We start from the raw sequence: 15,638 nt of genomic DNA on the forward strand, positions 1-15,638 counted from the left end.
TTTCTCATAACTTATGCTACTCCCGTATGTTTTACCATTACATATTCTTTCTCAGATTGGACTATGTAATGAGAGTTATGCAATTTGACCATTCACTATCACTAGTCTTAAAATTATCTTTACGTGATTGACCAATGACATCCATTATCAATAGACTCTGTTTACAAATTCTCTTAAAGAATATTCAGAGTGTAAAAGAAAAAAAATTTTTTTTAATATTTGCAAAGCCACAATTGGAAGATTAACATTTACTATAAAAGTCTGAGTTCGTAAATAATGTCCTTGTCAATACAAACAAACAGAAAAAAAAGCAACGAATTTGAAACTACTCACCTTCATTTTAACTACTCAAAGAATGAAACGGGCTACTGTTTTAAAATATGTAAAATTTTAAACTATCATAAAATTGTCCCAACTAGGAAAGCAAGTGGTATTGGTAAAGATGAATCTGAAATGAACGATATTACCCCAAACCTGGCTCTTGTTGATGAGAACTTAATGCTTGGAAGATTTCCAGGGAATTAGAAGTTGCCAAGACACTTTTCACATCAAGACCCATCTAATGCTATAAAATGTGTCATTCTATGCGGCAGAAAAAAATGAGATAATAGATGTCTAAGTTTTTTTTTTTTTTTTTAAATATTGTTGTATGCCTGTTGAGTCAATTCTGACCCATAGTGACCCTCTAAGTCACTTTTGGTTAGCAGCCAAGAGCTTAACCATTGCACCACCAGCCTTCCTTAAGCAGATTCCTGTAAACCGAATGATCTGATACACATTAATAAATATTAAAATGATATTTTAGACATTTACATCTTTGAGGCCATTTCGCCACCAAAGATTTTACTAAGGGCCACCTTCATGTTCCTGTTTCTCAAACTATAAATGACAGGATTCAGAGTAGGAGGTAACAAGGAGTATAACACAGACATAAAGAGGTTCACTGATGATGGGGATTCCGAGGCTGAACCTAAGTATGCAATAAATCCAGAAGAGAGAAACAAGGTCACCACAGTTAGGTGGGGCATGCAGGTGGACACAGTTTTGTACCTTCCTTGAGTGGATGGAATCCTTAAGACGGATGAGAAAATGTAAACATAGGAAACAACCATTAAAATGAAACATATAAAAGCAAAACAACAGCTAGCAATGATAAATGCATATTCTAAAATATGCTCCCCAGAAAAAGCAAGTGTAAGCAATGATGGAATATCACAGAAAAACTGATGAACTACGTTGGGACCACAGAAATTGACAGAGAATGTACCTGCTACATGAATGGATCCATAGCCACATCCACTGCGCCACGATGCAGCCACTATCTGCACACAGGCACCTCTATTCATAATGGTCTCATAATGCAGAGGATGGCAGATGGCAGCATAGCGGTCATAGGACATGACTGTAAGGAGGGCAAACTCTGTGCCCCCGAAAAAAATAACAAGAAAAACCTGTGAGGCACATCCTAGAAGGATATGGAACGGCTGTTAGTCAGAGAGTTCATGATGGACTTGGGAACAGTGACAGAGATATAGCATGTGTCAATTAAGGACAAATTTTTCAGGAAGAAGTACGTGGGGGCTTGGAGATGCCGGTAGATGGTGAGGGTAACAATGACGAGGGTCCCCATCAGTGCTGTCAGGTAAGTGAGGAAGAAGAGGGCTGCATACAGTTTCTGTAGCATCCAGGCATCAGGAAATCCCGTGAGCAAGAATTCTGTTATGTCGGCTCTTTTCTGAGGCATGCTGATCTTTGTCTGCAGAAACTTAAGAAAAGTGACATTTACTTCATTCACTTACATCCTCAGAACCTGCCACTTTTGTTGGTTCTCTAATTGATTCTACTGTGTCCTGAGGGCCATTTTAAGGTCATTAGAGTAGCCTCAGGGAGTTACATCTTACAAACTATAATTTTAAACTAATGCACAGTAAATTATAATAACATAGTGTTTAAGAGCAGGCTAGAATAATTTACCTTCTGGTTGCCTAGGGCAGTGAAATACGTCTTGCACATACAATGGGTTAGAATGGGATCACCGACGTTTTTACCAAGTTTTCACGTTAAGCAGATCGTGCATGGGCTCTTTAAAGACTGAATAGAATCCTAGAAGTATCTGCACATTCTATTCTGCCCAACAATTGTTCTTAAAGAGCACGTAGCTGCCATGGGTCTAAGAACCAAAATTAAAATATAATAACAGCTTATTTTCCTAAAAGGCAGTGAATATAATCAGGTAAAATGGATGTACTTATTTAGACATTTAAAGAGATAATGTGAGTGGGGAAATTTATAGTAGATGTTTATAGGCTTGGGAGAAATCCACTTACCTAATAGTAACGTACTTTCCCTAATTTCTGGTGTCCATTCTTTAAAATGCTGGGAAAGTGAAGGCTGAGAGTGAGGTTGACAGCACTTTCTCATACAGTAAGAAAGGCTGGATGAGGTGGGTCTCTTGTCCAACAAGAAGCACATTTCTGTTCAAATATTGCTATTGCTCAGGTTTCCTATGCATTTACTGAGTTACAGTCTTTTCTCCATTGGCACACATGGGTTTAAATGAGTCTTGTGTTTGTCCTGCATTTTTATAAGAAGTTACGATTGACTAATTAGAATGAGAGTTAACTGTATTAGTGAGGATTCCTGAGGGGGACGATCATTTCATGGAAGATGCTGTTATTATGGATGTGGAAGCTTTGTAGTGCAAAAATTTAGGTCTGTGGTTGGAGAGTTGGCTTACCCAGTAGGATTTCCTGTTATGAGACCCATGTCATCAACTGTGGAATAATTTGTTGTTGGGTTTCTTCCCTCAATAGACTGTGTAGAACTTTACACTTGGTGGAAAGTGAAAAACAAAATTTTTTTAAATGCATGAACTCATATCTGGACACAAGTGATCAGCTATGTCGCTGCCTTTAGTACCCATATTGATGTTATTTTTGTTTTTATTTATCACAAATATGTGTAAGTCCATCTGTCATACAAAATAATCGAGTTACCAGAAGATAAGAAACTTAAATTCCCTCTCTCAGCCTTCACTCCATTTTCCTTCCCTCTCTCAGCCTTCACTCCATTTTCCATTCTAAAATGTTTTATTGCATTTCTTTCAGTTTTCGGTCAATTTGTGACATATAACTGCAAAAAAAAGGTACATTTCAGCACAGATGAGATCTTTCCATGCTTTGCTCTATATGCTTATTTTTCATTTAACATATTTTTCAGAACATTTACCAATACTGTTACAAATATATTTAATCCTTGCTTTTTAATGTTTGCACATACTTCAGAATATGCATACATTTTTTCCTTTTTTAAAAATTTTTATGTGCTTTAAGTGAAAATCTACAAATCGTCAGTCTCTCACACGAAAACTTATATGCACCTTGCTACATATTCTCAATTACTCTCCCTGCAATGAAACATCCCACTCCCTCCCTCCACTCTCTCTTTTCATGTCCATTTCGCCAGCTTCTAACCTCGTCCACCCACTCACACCCCCTCCAAGGAGGAGATACTAACACAGTCTCAAGTGTCCACCTGATCCAAGAAGCTCACTTCTCACCAGCATCCCTCTCCAACCCATTGTCCAGTCCAATGCCTGTCTGAAGAGTTGGCTTTGGGAATGGTTCCAGTCCTGGGCCAACAGAAGCTCTGCAGGCCAGGACCACCAGGGTCCTTCTAGTCTCAGTCAGACCTTTAAGTCTGGTCTTTTTATGAGAATTTGGGGTCTGCATCCCACTGCTCTCCTGCTCCCTCGGGGGTTCTCTGTTGCATTCCCTGTCAAGACAGTCATCGGTAGTAGGTGGGCACCATCTAGTTCTTCTGGTCTCATGCTAATGTAGTCTGTGGTTTATGTGGCCCTTTCTATCTCTTGGGCTCATAATAACCTTGTGTCCTTGGTGTTTGTCATTCTACTTTGATCCGGGTGGGTAGAGACCAATTGATGCATCTTAGATGGCCGCTTGCTAGCATTTAAGACCCCAGACACCACACTTCAAGTTGGGATGTAGAATGTTTTCATAATAGAATTTACTTTGCCAATTGACTTAGAGTCCCCTTAAGCCATAGTCCCCAAACCCCCGCCCTTGCTCCGCTGACCTTTGAAGCATTCAGTTTATCCTGGAAACTTCTTTGCTTTTGGTCCAGTCCAGTTGAGCTGGCCTTCCCTGTATTGAGTATTGTCCTTTCCTTCACCTAAAGTAGTTCTTAACTACTAACTAATCAGTAAATAACAGTCTCCCATCCTCCCTCTCTCCCCCGTCTCGTAACCACAAAAGAATGTGTTCTTCTCCGTTTATACTACTTCTCAAGATCTTATAATAGTGGTCTTATACAATATTTGTCCTTTTGCATCTGACTAATTTCACTCAGCATAATGCCTTCCAGATTCCTCCACGTTATAAAATGTTTCACAGATTCATCACTGTTTTTTATCAATGTGTAGTATTCCATTGTGTGAATATACCATAATTTATTAATCCATTCATCCATTGATGGGCACCTTGGTTTGCATGCACCATTTTTTCATATTGCAAACAAACTGTGATGGTTCTAACATATATATTTTTATACATATGCACACCTAATTTCTTAAAATAAATTATATGAGAGTAATTAATTGATCAAATAGCTTTGAAATTTCTGTAAATGCCACCAATTAATCACCAAAACACATGGCAAATCTGTGCTCCTACCTACAGCATTCCATTTACACACATTCCTGCCTATACAGGAGATTTTTATTTATTCATTTTTCTTAAACTTACGGGCAAAACTATCTCACTGTTGATGCCATTCGCAGCTGTATTATTACCAGTGAATATAGGATTGGAGATAGACACATATTGTTGTTGGGGTTACAATATTTAGAAATGAAGTATATTTAATGTTAACATGATAAAGTAAGAGGTTAGGACAAAGGTGTACTGGAGTAAGAAAACAACATCCTATGGTAACTCAAATCAACAGGAAGAAATGAAGGTAATAAAAGTTAATTTAAAAAGCTAATATAAGAAACTCTCTGAATATATTCTTGCTCTTTTTTCTTCTCTCTGCTTTCTTAAAATCTATAAGATACAAAATAATAATTATAACAATGTACTGTTGGATTTATATATAGATACGATCTGTATATCACTAATACAAAAAAAGGGACAGAATAAAGCTGCATAGGAATAAAGTTTCTAAATTTCACTGAAATTAAGTTTGTATAAATTTAAAGTATATTCTACTAAGATATAATAAATATTGTCACCCATTGGTGTTAAAAACTCTCCATGAACAGGGAAACCTTCTTAACTCAATAAAGAATATCCACAAAACCCTATAGCTAACATCATACTTGATTAAGAGCTCCCCTGCTAATAAAATATTGACAGTTCAAAGCCATCCAGTGACTCTGTGGGAGAAAGACGTGGCAATCTGCTCCCATAAAGATTACATTCTAGAATATTCTATGGGGCAGTTCTACTCTATCACATAGGGTCCCTGTGATTCAAAATTGACTTGACGGCGACAAACAACAAAAATGACTTCATATTTGAAGGTGAGGGATTGCATGTTTTCCCTCTAAGTTCAGGAACAAAGCAAGTGTGACTCCCTCTCATCAATCCTATTCAACATTTTACTGGAAGTGATATGATGAGACAATAAAATGTATACAGATAGGAAAAGAAGGAAAAAAAAAAAAAACCTGGATTTATTTACAGATGCCATGCTTCATAGAAAATCCCAAAGACTCAACAAAAAAAATCCTGGAACTAATAACTGGTTACAGCAAGGTTGCAGGATACAAGATCAATATGCAAATGTCAATTAGTTTCTATATAACCAAAAAAAAAAAAAAAAAAACACCAAACCCATTGCTGTCGAGTTGACTCCAACTCATAGCAACCCTACAGGACAGAGCAGAACTGCCCCATAGAGTTTCCAAGGACAGCATGGTGGATTTGAACTGCTGACCTTTTGGTTAGCAGCCTGAGCTCTTAGCCACTATGCCACCAGGGTTTTCTTCTTTATAAAAACAGCACTGGTAAATTCAAATTGAAATTAATAGCACAATACCATTTACATTAGCACCAAAAAATGAAATATTTAAGTATAATTATAATAAAATATATACAGTATCTATACAAAGAAAACTACAAAACGTTAATGAAAGAAAGAAAGGCAGAAAAAATAAATGGAGATCAAAGTGCTCATTAATAGTAGTCGAGTTCCATCTAGTTCTTCTGGTCTCATGACAAATCAGGCAGTTGTTCATGGAGGCGGCCAGACATGTATCTGATGTTCTCTTTCAATTCATGACCCTCCTTCTTGCTCTGTTGCTCCAGTGAATGGAGACATCTTGAACGGCAACTTGCTAGCTTTTAAGATCCCAGTCACTACACAACAAATTAGGAGGTAGAAAATAGAAGTACTTAGAAACAATATTGGGCTAATTGATTGGAATATCACTCAAAACCATGACCCTAGGCCTCCAAACCAAGAAAACAAATCCTGTGAGGTGTTTGGTTGTGCACAAGCAGCCTCAACCACTGCCCACCCCTTCTGTTTTTGTAAACACAATATGTGTCAATTCAACATTTTTAAGGTGTACATTTTAGTGATATAAATTACATTAATCAATTGTACACACATTACCCTTAATTGATGTTGTTTCCCATCAACATAAATAAAAACTCAGTGCTTCCCAAAGAGTGGATCCCCTTCTCCCCTCTCTTTTACCCCCCAATAACTATGAATAAACTTCAATCTCTATGTATTTGCCTATTCCTTTCATTTCATATCAGTGAGATCTTACAATATTTGTCCTTTTATAATTGGCTTATTTCGGTCAGCATAATGTCTTCAAGGTTCACGCGTGTTGTAGTAAGTATCAGTAAATTGTTTCTCTTTCTGGCTTAGTAGTATTCCATGGCATGTATGTATCATATTTTGCTTAGCTATTTGCTGATGGACTTTTAGTTTGTTTCCACCTTTTGGCTATTGTGAATAGTGCTGCAATGAACATTGGTGTACATATGTCTGTTCACTTCTCAACCCTTAAGGCACTTGGGTATATACCTAGAAGTGGGATTGCTGGGCCATTCTATAGACAGATCCTGATCAAAATGGAGAGAGGAATGCAAAACAAAATTTCAAATTCTCAATGGTATCCAAAATTTCTGGAGCCATTGAGACTGGAAGAGCCCCTGAAATTATTGCCCTGAGATAATCTTTAAACTTGAAACCTTAAACCAAAACTATCCCTTGAAGTCTTCTTTGAACCAAAAATGAACTTATTTTAATTCATAAAGTGTGTCTGCTTTGAGAATTGTGCTCTTTTAAAGGAACATCCAAGTGAGATCAAATTGAGAACAGCAACTTGAAAGACTGAATGGGAAGCTTAGAGGGTAGGGAGTTTAAGGTAATGCTGGTGGAATAATGCAGAGAAGGATAGCGAGAATGGTAGCGTAACTTGAAGAATGTAATCAACGTCACTGACTTATACATGCAGAAATTACACATCAGCTAAGGATTGGTAAACACAAGTGGTATGTACATAAAATGGATTATTTAACAATAAATAAGAATGAAGTGCAGACACATGTTACAAGATGTATCAACCTTGAAATCATTATCTTGAGGGGAAATTGGCAAGATTGTTTGAAGGGTGTATGCTGTCCGAGAAGTAGAACTCAGATTTTGCATATCTTGCTAAGAGAAACCATACAAGACAAAATGTATAAACCAAGGAACAAAAAGCCGGGGCTAGAAAGTAATGCTAGACACTAAAACATGTGGAAAAGAAGAAAGGGGCTCGGGATAAGAAACTCTACTGAGCCTTTCTGAAAGAAGTAAATGAGTCACAAACCATGAAAGAAGGCATTAAAAAGTGATGAGTATGCAGAAAGTAAAAAGATAGCACCAGAAATAAAGTAGGGTCAAATGCTTGTTCATCTTTGAAAATTTTCCAAATCAAGAGCAAGGATGGAATAATTCATTTACGCTCTCTAAAAAGTAAAGAAATAATGGGCAAGCAATTGTTTTTCCCCAGATATGGCAAACATTGGTTATAATCAAAACTTGGATGGTAAAATTGTGTCAGTTGACTTTAAATTTGTCAAATAAAAACAAATTTGGAGTTATTTAAGGAGAGGCTTTATTCATAAAGAAAGACAATTGTGACAATGATCTGATCTCATAAATTTGCAAGTGACTCAAAATCAAACAGAAGAAGACTTCTATCATAAGATAAGGAGAAGCAAGCTGAGATTAGCAGGATTTTTTAAGGAGAAGCCTGACAAACAATGGGAAATGGCCAATGGAGTCTAAGAGAACAAGAGTTTCTCTGTGGCCTGGTGATTCCTAGAAGCTGATAAGGGGTGGGGGGAACACACTTCACTTTTTTAGTGCTGGGTGAGACTAGAAGCAAGCAGAGTTCAGGGGCCTGTGGAACGGAAAGAAGCCTGATTAAAGGCAAAGCAGTTAAGAAATGAGCAGTTGTGAACATTTGGTCAGATTCATAGATCATGAATTCTTGAATCATATCATTCCAACAAGGTTGAAATCCAAAAGAGATATCTCCAGTACCTTTATTACTATTACTGTAATCAAAGAACATTACTTTTCATTTACCCAAAGTCATTTCACATGCCCTATGTTTGGTATGTGGGGCCAACGGTGTGATGTTCTTGTGTGACTGGAAGCTTTGGCTTATGAAATGTTTGGAAATAAACTAATCTGTGAATCCCTGAGAGGTTTACTCTTATTCCAAATCAGAAGCAGTTCAGGCAGTAGAATCAGATAGAATCCACCAATTTCTAAGGCATGTGAAGCCTTGTAACTGACACCAAACAAGGCAGCGCGTTAGAAGTCTTACTTTGCATTAAGTGAAAGGGGATCTCATCACTGTGTATCTTGTCTCTCTCTGAGATACTGATAATGAATTTGCAATGGATTATGCCTTGTAACCACACTGGAATTTTTTTCAAGGTATGTAATCTCATCACAGAAAATTGGAATATTTAATCTGAGTAAAGAGACCAGACAACAGTAAGGAGTTGAATACAATATTAAGTTTTCACCTTTTGGTGTATTAAGGACTTTACATTAATATAGTGACAATAAGTCCCTTTTTTGAGTGATATATGTTCAGAGTGGAGCCCTGGTGGTGTAGCAGCTAAGAGCTCAGCTGTTAACCAAATGGCTGGCAGTTCAAATCCACCAGTCACTCTTTAGAAACCCTATGGGGCAGGTGTACTCTCTCCTGTAGGGTCTCTATGAGTCGGAATCAACTCCACAGCACCTGATAACAACAACAAAAAAATTAACAAAAGCATGTTCAAAATAGGAGCTCTGGTTGCATGGTGGTTAGGTGCTTGCCTGTTAACCAAAAGGTCAACAGTTTGAACCCACCAGCCACTCCTCAGCACAGAGACGTGGCAATGGACTTCCATAAAGATTACAGCCTTGGAAACCCGATGGGGCAGTATTACTCTGTCCTATATAGTCACTATGAGTAAAAATCAATTTCATGTTATGTTCAAAATTGGAAGACCAACCAGATGTCCCAGAATGACACCCAGAACAGCTGTGGTAATAAGGGAGAACAACCTCATGAATGTAAGAACAAGACAGCATGATACAAAAATGGTTGTTCCTCCCAAGAGGTGGACAGCTGTGGCCCTGGTGTCCAGTGTGAACCCTCCAGTCCATGGACAGATGGCTGTGAAATACTGGTGGGGAGGAAGCACTTAAATTTTGTCTTGTGTTACAACGAGGAGGGGTTACTTCTTAATAATAAGTGTGGGAACTTGTTTCATGCCCTATTCACTTTTCCCTAGAACCAAACCATTTGATGTCCAGTCAGCTCTGACTCATGGCGATCCCATGTGTGTCAGAGTCAAACTGTGCTCTGTAGAACTTTCAATGGCTGTGATGTTTCAGAAGTAGATCATCAGGCCATTCTTATGAGATGCCTCTGGGTGGATTGAACCTCCAATCTTCCTGTTAGCATTCAAGAATATTAACAATTTTCACCATCCAGGATGAAATACCTGATAAGTGATAGCACTGGGAAAGTGCTTGATTTTGTATAGCTGATGTATTAGAAAAGCTGTTAGTGCTTTTTCTCTCTCTCTCTCTCCATAGTAACCCTCAGTCTATTTGTGCTCTAAACCCAATTATAACTAACCATTTTCCAATATCTATGTTACTGTGTGGGTTAGTTCGGAGACAGTACTGACCCAACAGTTCACATGTCATAGCCCTGCCCTCCGCTTTGTACTTTATCAGGGGCATTTTTTCCTCTTGTTGATGTGATTTCTGAAGTGATCTCCAAATATGTTTTGAATCCTGGAGATGAAAAGGGATTTTACTTATAATGTCCCTAAAACCTCAAATACTCTTTGTTACACAATTTCCATGGCCATATTTTCAGCCTCATCCCACCACCTGTGAACATCCTCCATGAACTTCTTTCCACTAACAATGAATTATATGATGCTTATCTGCATTGGCTGTTTACATTGATAATGTGTCGTCATTATATATTGCAAATATTTTCTAGTAAGTCATATGTTCTTTCACCTTGTTTATATTTTAAATGAATACTTTTATTCATATGATGTGAATTTATAATCTGTTTTTTTATTTACTTAATTTTTTCTAGGAAGTTATCCTATATCATAAAATGAGAAAATATCATTCTAAGTCTCCTTCCCCTTGTATTTTAACTTAATTTACCGCATTTCAGTTTTCAATTGTCCTAAATTTTATGAGATTCTAATAGAATGAAGTATCTTCCAATCTTCTCTAATAGTCAAGCTATTTATCCTAGTGTCATTAATTTATGAGTAGTCATTTATTTTCCCAATAAAATGTGATTTTATTTTTTTATCTATGAGATTCTGTGTGGGAGAATAATTACTTTCTGCTGTTCAGAGCTGTTCCTTTTTGTTTCATGTTCCAGTTGAAATTCAGTACCACAGGATCAAATTTATATTTGTTATCAACTTCAACTGCATCAAACATATACAATGGGAAATTATTATTTTCCCTAAAGTATTCAAAGTGTCATTTTAATATCTTCAGCAGATTTTGTAGTTCTATTCATAAAGTCTCCATGTTTTCATGTAATAAACACTTAAATTTTTATTCAGAAGTGCCACAATTCCTTTTGTTTGGTTTGCTGCTGTAGCAACTATTTCGGGAAAACATGAAAAGAGAAATTGATAGCCCAATTAATTCAGAAACAGAAAGAGTCAGCCTGTAAAATTATTACTTATCCCTCAACTACCAGTAAAACTATACTGAGTAGACCAAGAAGCATACTCTGTCAGAGATTTGCATGGGAAATGTCATTCCTGAAACTTAAAAACCCTGCCACCTTCAAAGGATTTGTTATATACACCTTTTAGTGATGTAAGGAAGCCAATAGAAAGTAAATTAAAACCACCCAGAATATTTGAAATCACTAGCATATACAGGTCCCAAATGATATCCTGTTTATTTCCACAACTGCAGTGCATAAACACACCCCAGTGACTAAGTTAGTAAAACCATTTTGCTCAGTGGAATCGACCCCAGGCAGCAAGATAACATCAAAGAACACGAGTGAGGAAGTTACCCAGAGACCCTACTTAAAGTGTCTAAGAGATTAAAGAAACACAGGAAAAAAGAAAAAAAAAAAAAGGAAGGGATGAATCTTTAACCAGGACATTTGTATGAAAACAAGCATTTAAAAAAAAAAAAAGGAGGTAAAGTGAGCACCAATAAATAAATACTGTATTCATGGAGTTAAACATACAGCTCATGGTGTGAAAAAGAAAAAACTGGTTATGTAGAAGCAAGATCAGAAACTATTACAGAAAATTTAATACAACACTTAAAGCCACATGAGTTGTTTTGTTTATTTGTTTAAAGAATCTCCAAGATATGGAAGTGAGAAAGTAAAATTCCAGCATTTATCTATCAGTAGCGCCCAAGAGAAGGGGGAGGGGGGATACTGTCTACGAAGCAAGAACGACTTTCCTGTGTAGAAATGAAATAACTTTCTATCTGGTCCCTCAAATGCTCACTGTTGTCTCACAGTCTGTCCTCAGGAACTGCGCTGCTTAGAAGCATCCCCTGTCTTAACACGTTCCAGTAAAACAGATGTCTAAGGTTATTAAATTAGGCTCATTAGAACCAGTGGCTACTTCCCCTCCACTATGTGTGCTCAAGCACCACTGTTGTCTTCATTCTTCCTGGAATACAGTGCACAAGTTGTTGCTTTTCTTAACCCTGAATAGATTATAGAGTATTATAATGCCATCACGTGAAGCATGAAGGAACATTAGTCCAAATCAGCTCAATAAATTAGATTGTACTGGGGTGGGGAGGGGGTCTACTGACATCCTATGATGTAACAGGAAATTATTACTGACCATGCCATAAGCTTTTAATTTAGATGGTCAATCTGACAGAGAATAGGATTTTTGTTTGGTTGGTTTTTGTGAGCTATGAAGAAATGCCTGGCAAGCTACTTCCAAAAATTAGCCAGTGAAAACTCAATGGATCACAACAGTTCAATCCACAACCCATCATGGGGATGGTGCAGGACCAGGCAGCCTTTTTTTCTGTTGTGCATGGGGTCACCCTGAGCTGCAGGCCAACTCCATGGCAGGTAACATCAACAACAACAGGCAAACAATTACACATACACACCACACACACACCCTGTTATAGTCATATTCTAATAAAAATGTAATTAACTGTATTCTTATATAATCAAATAAGGTAGAACAGACTATGTTTTTACTGAATTCTAAGTCAAATCAGAGCACTTAGCTAGTGTCTTGGACTCGATTGTGCAAGACAGCAGCCACAGCACACGTATAGCCGCTGAACACTTGAAATGTGGGTAGTACAAACTGAGATGTGCTCCAAGGTAAAATACACACCAGATGAAAGAATTAGTATGAAAAATATATAAAATGTCTCGTAAATATGTATGCATTGCTTGCTAAAATATTTTATTTATATTTGTTTAAATCAATAAATTAATAAAGGTTGGCTTCACTTTTTTTTTTTTTTAAACTAGCTACTAAAAACCTAAAAAAAACACCCATGTGGTCGAGTTGATTACGACTCCTAGCAACCCTATAGGATGGAGTAGAACTGCACCATAACATTTCCAAGGCTGTAAGTCTTCGCAGAAGCAGACTGTCACATCTTTCTCCTGCATAGGTCAGATCCTCTGACCTTTCAGTTAGCAGCCCAGTGCTTTCACCACTGTGCCAACCACCAGGGCTTCTAGCTAGCAACCAGAAAATTTAAAATTACAAATGTGTTTTGGGTTATATGTCTATTGGTCAGTGCTGATCTTGTGTAAAAATGAATTATGAGAGTGTTCATTTCCTTAAAAGGCCAGTTATTTTTCACATATACATTTTTATAATATTGGAGAAAATAAAGTTAATTTTATTCAATAAGAAAAATTAATATCTACTATTTTAATAAAAATATCACCTGGTATTACTCTATAACAAATAATTAGCAATATAATTAATTTCTTAAAAACAGATAGTTATACAATGCAAGCAAAGTTGAGAAAATTGAAGGAGTAGATAGCCACCAATGGAACAGTCAGAGATCTTGGCTGTGTTTGGGGAAAGAATATACTCTAGAGAAAGAACACAGTCCACTTTTGAGAACTCAGTTCAGATGGCTAAGGCAGACCAAGAAAGGTGCCATCTATCCTATTTCAGCTTCATCAAAAGCAGGGCAAGAGAGTGGATATAGTGAGAGAAAGAAAAGGTAAGTAAATAGAGAAATAGAAGAAAAAAGAGTTTCGTACTTCGTGAAACTGTTTATGAGGTAAGAGGAACACTTAGGTGGTGCAAATTGTTAAGCATTCCACTGCTAACCAAAAGGTTGGAGGTTCAAGTTCACCTAGAGGCACCTGAGAAGAAAGGCCTGGTAATCTTCTTCTGAAAAATTATCCTTTGAAAATCGTACAGAGCACACTTCTACTCTGACACACATGCAGTCAACTTGAGCCGGAATTGACATTATGGTAACTGTTATTTATTGGTTGATTTTAATCATCATCCTCTGGATTATGACTGATCTGTGGTTATAGCTGTTGCTGCTGTGTGCCTTGGAGTTGACTGCAACTCATAGCTACCTGACCCAACATAGCAGAACTGTCCCAAGAGTTTTCTAGACTATAATCTTTACAGGATCAGATCTCCAGGTTTTCCTCTCCAGGAACAGTTGGTGGTTTCAAACCTCTGACCTTCCAGTTAGAAGCCAAGTGCTTAACCATTGCACCACGAGGGATCCTTATAAATGTAGCTACATAACTACTTTTATAACTTGTAAATGTATTTGTTTTGTATATAATAATTCCAGAAACTCAAATGGGTGAAATTATTATTTATTTTTAAATTCTAAAATAAGAAAAATTATGATGATAACAAAAATGTGTAGATGAGATACCATCTCACCCCAGCATTACTGGCACTAATCAAAAAACCATGAAACAACAAATGTTGAAGAGGCTGCTGGGAGATTGGAACTCTTATGCACTGCTGGTGGGAATGCAAAATGATACAGTCATTTTGGAAGACAATATAGCTCTTCCTTAGGAAGCTAGAAATAGAAATACCATATGTTCCAGCAATCCCACTCCTAGGAATATATCCTAGAGAAATAAGAATCATCACACGGACAGACATACGCACACCCATGTTCATTGCAGCATTTTTCACAATAGCAAAAAGATGGAAACAACCTAGATGCCCATCAACAAATGAATGGATAAACAAATTGTGGTACATACACACAATGGAGTGTTACACACTGATAAAGCATAACGATGAATCTGTGAAGCATCTCATAACATGGGTGAATTATGCTGAGTGAAATAAGTCAATGACAAAAAGACAAATATTGTATGAAACCACTACTGTAAAAACTCATGAAAAGGTTTACACACAAAAAGAAACAATCCTTGATGGTTACAAGGGAGAGGAAATGTGGGGATAGAAAAACACTAAATAGACAGTAGGTAAGTTCTAACTTTGGTACAGGGTAAGACAGTACACAATACTAGGGAAGCCAGCACAACTTGTACAAGGCAAGGTCACGGTAGCTCCACAGATACATTCAAACTCCCCAAGGGACCAAATTGCTAGGCTGAGGACAGTGGGGACCATGGTTTTAGCAAACATCTAGCTCAACTGGCGTAACATAGTTTATAAAGAAAATGCTCTACATTCTACTTTGGTGAGTAGCGTCTGGGGTTTTAAAAGCCTGTGAGTGGCCATGTAGGATACTCCACTGGTCACACCCCTTTGAGGGGCAAGGGAGAATGAAGAAGACTAAAGATACAAGTGAAAGATTAGTCCAAAGGACTAATGGACCACAACTGTCACGGCCTCCACCAGAAAGGTCCAGTACAACGAGGCGTTGCCCCGCTACTACCACTGACTGCTCTGACGGGGATCACAATACAGGGTCCCAGACAGAGCTGGGGAAAAATGTAGAACAAAATTCTAATTCAAAAAGAAAGACCAGACTTGCTGGCCTGACAGAGGCTGGAGAAACCCTGAGAGTATGGCCCCTGTGCATGCTATCAGCTCAGTAATGAAGTCACTCCTGAGGTTCACCAT

General features: G+C 37.4%; 1 pseudogene; it reads right to left on the reverse strand.

Annotated features, from left to right (window-relative positions):
• Positions 1-809: 809 nt before the first annotated feature.
• On the reverse strand, positions 810-1,744 carry LOC126081622 (olfactory receptor 14A16-like; annotated as a pseudogene).
• Positions 1,745-15,638: the final 13,894 nt, after the last annotated feature.

Source organism: Elephas maximus, chromosome 8 (genome assembly GCF_024166365.1).
Source record: "Elephas maximus indicus isolate mEleMax1 chromosome 8, mEleMax1 primary haplotype, whole genome shotgun sequence".
NCBI lineage: Eukaryota > Metazoa > Chordata > Mammalia > Proboscidea > Elephantidae > Elephas > Elephas maximus.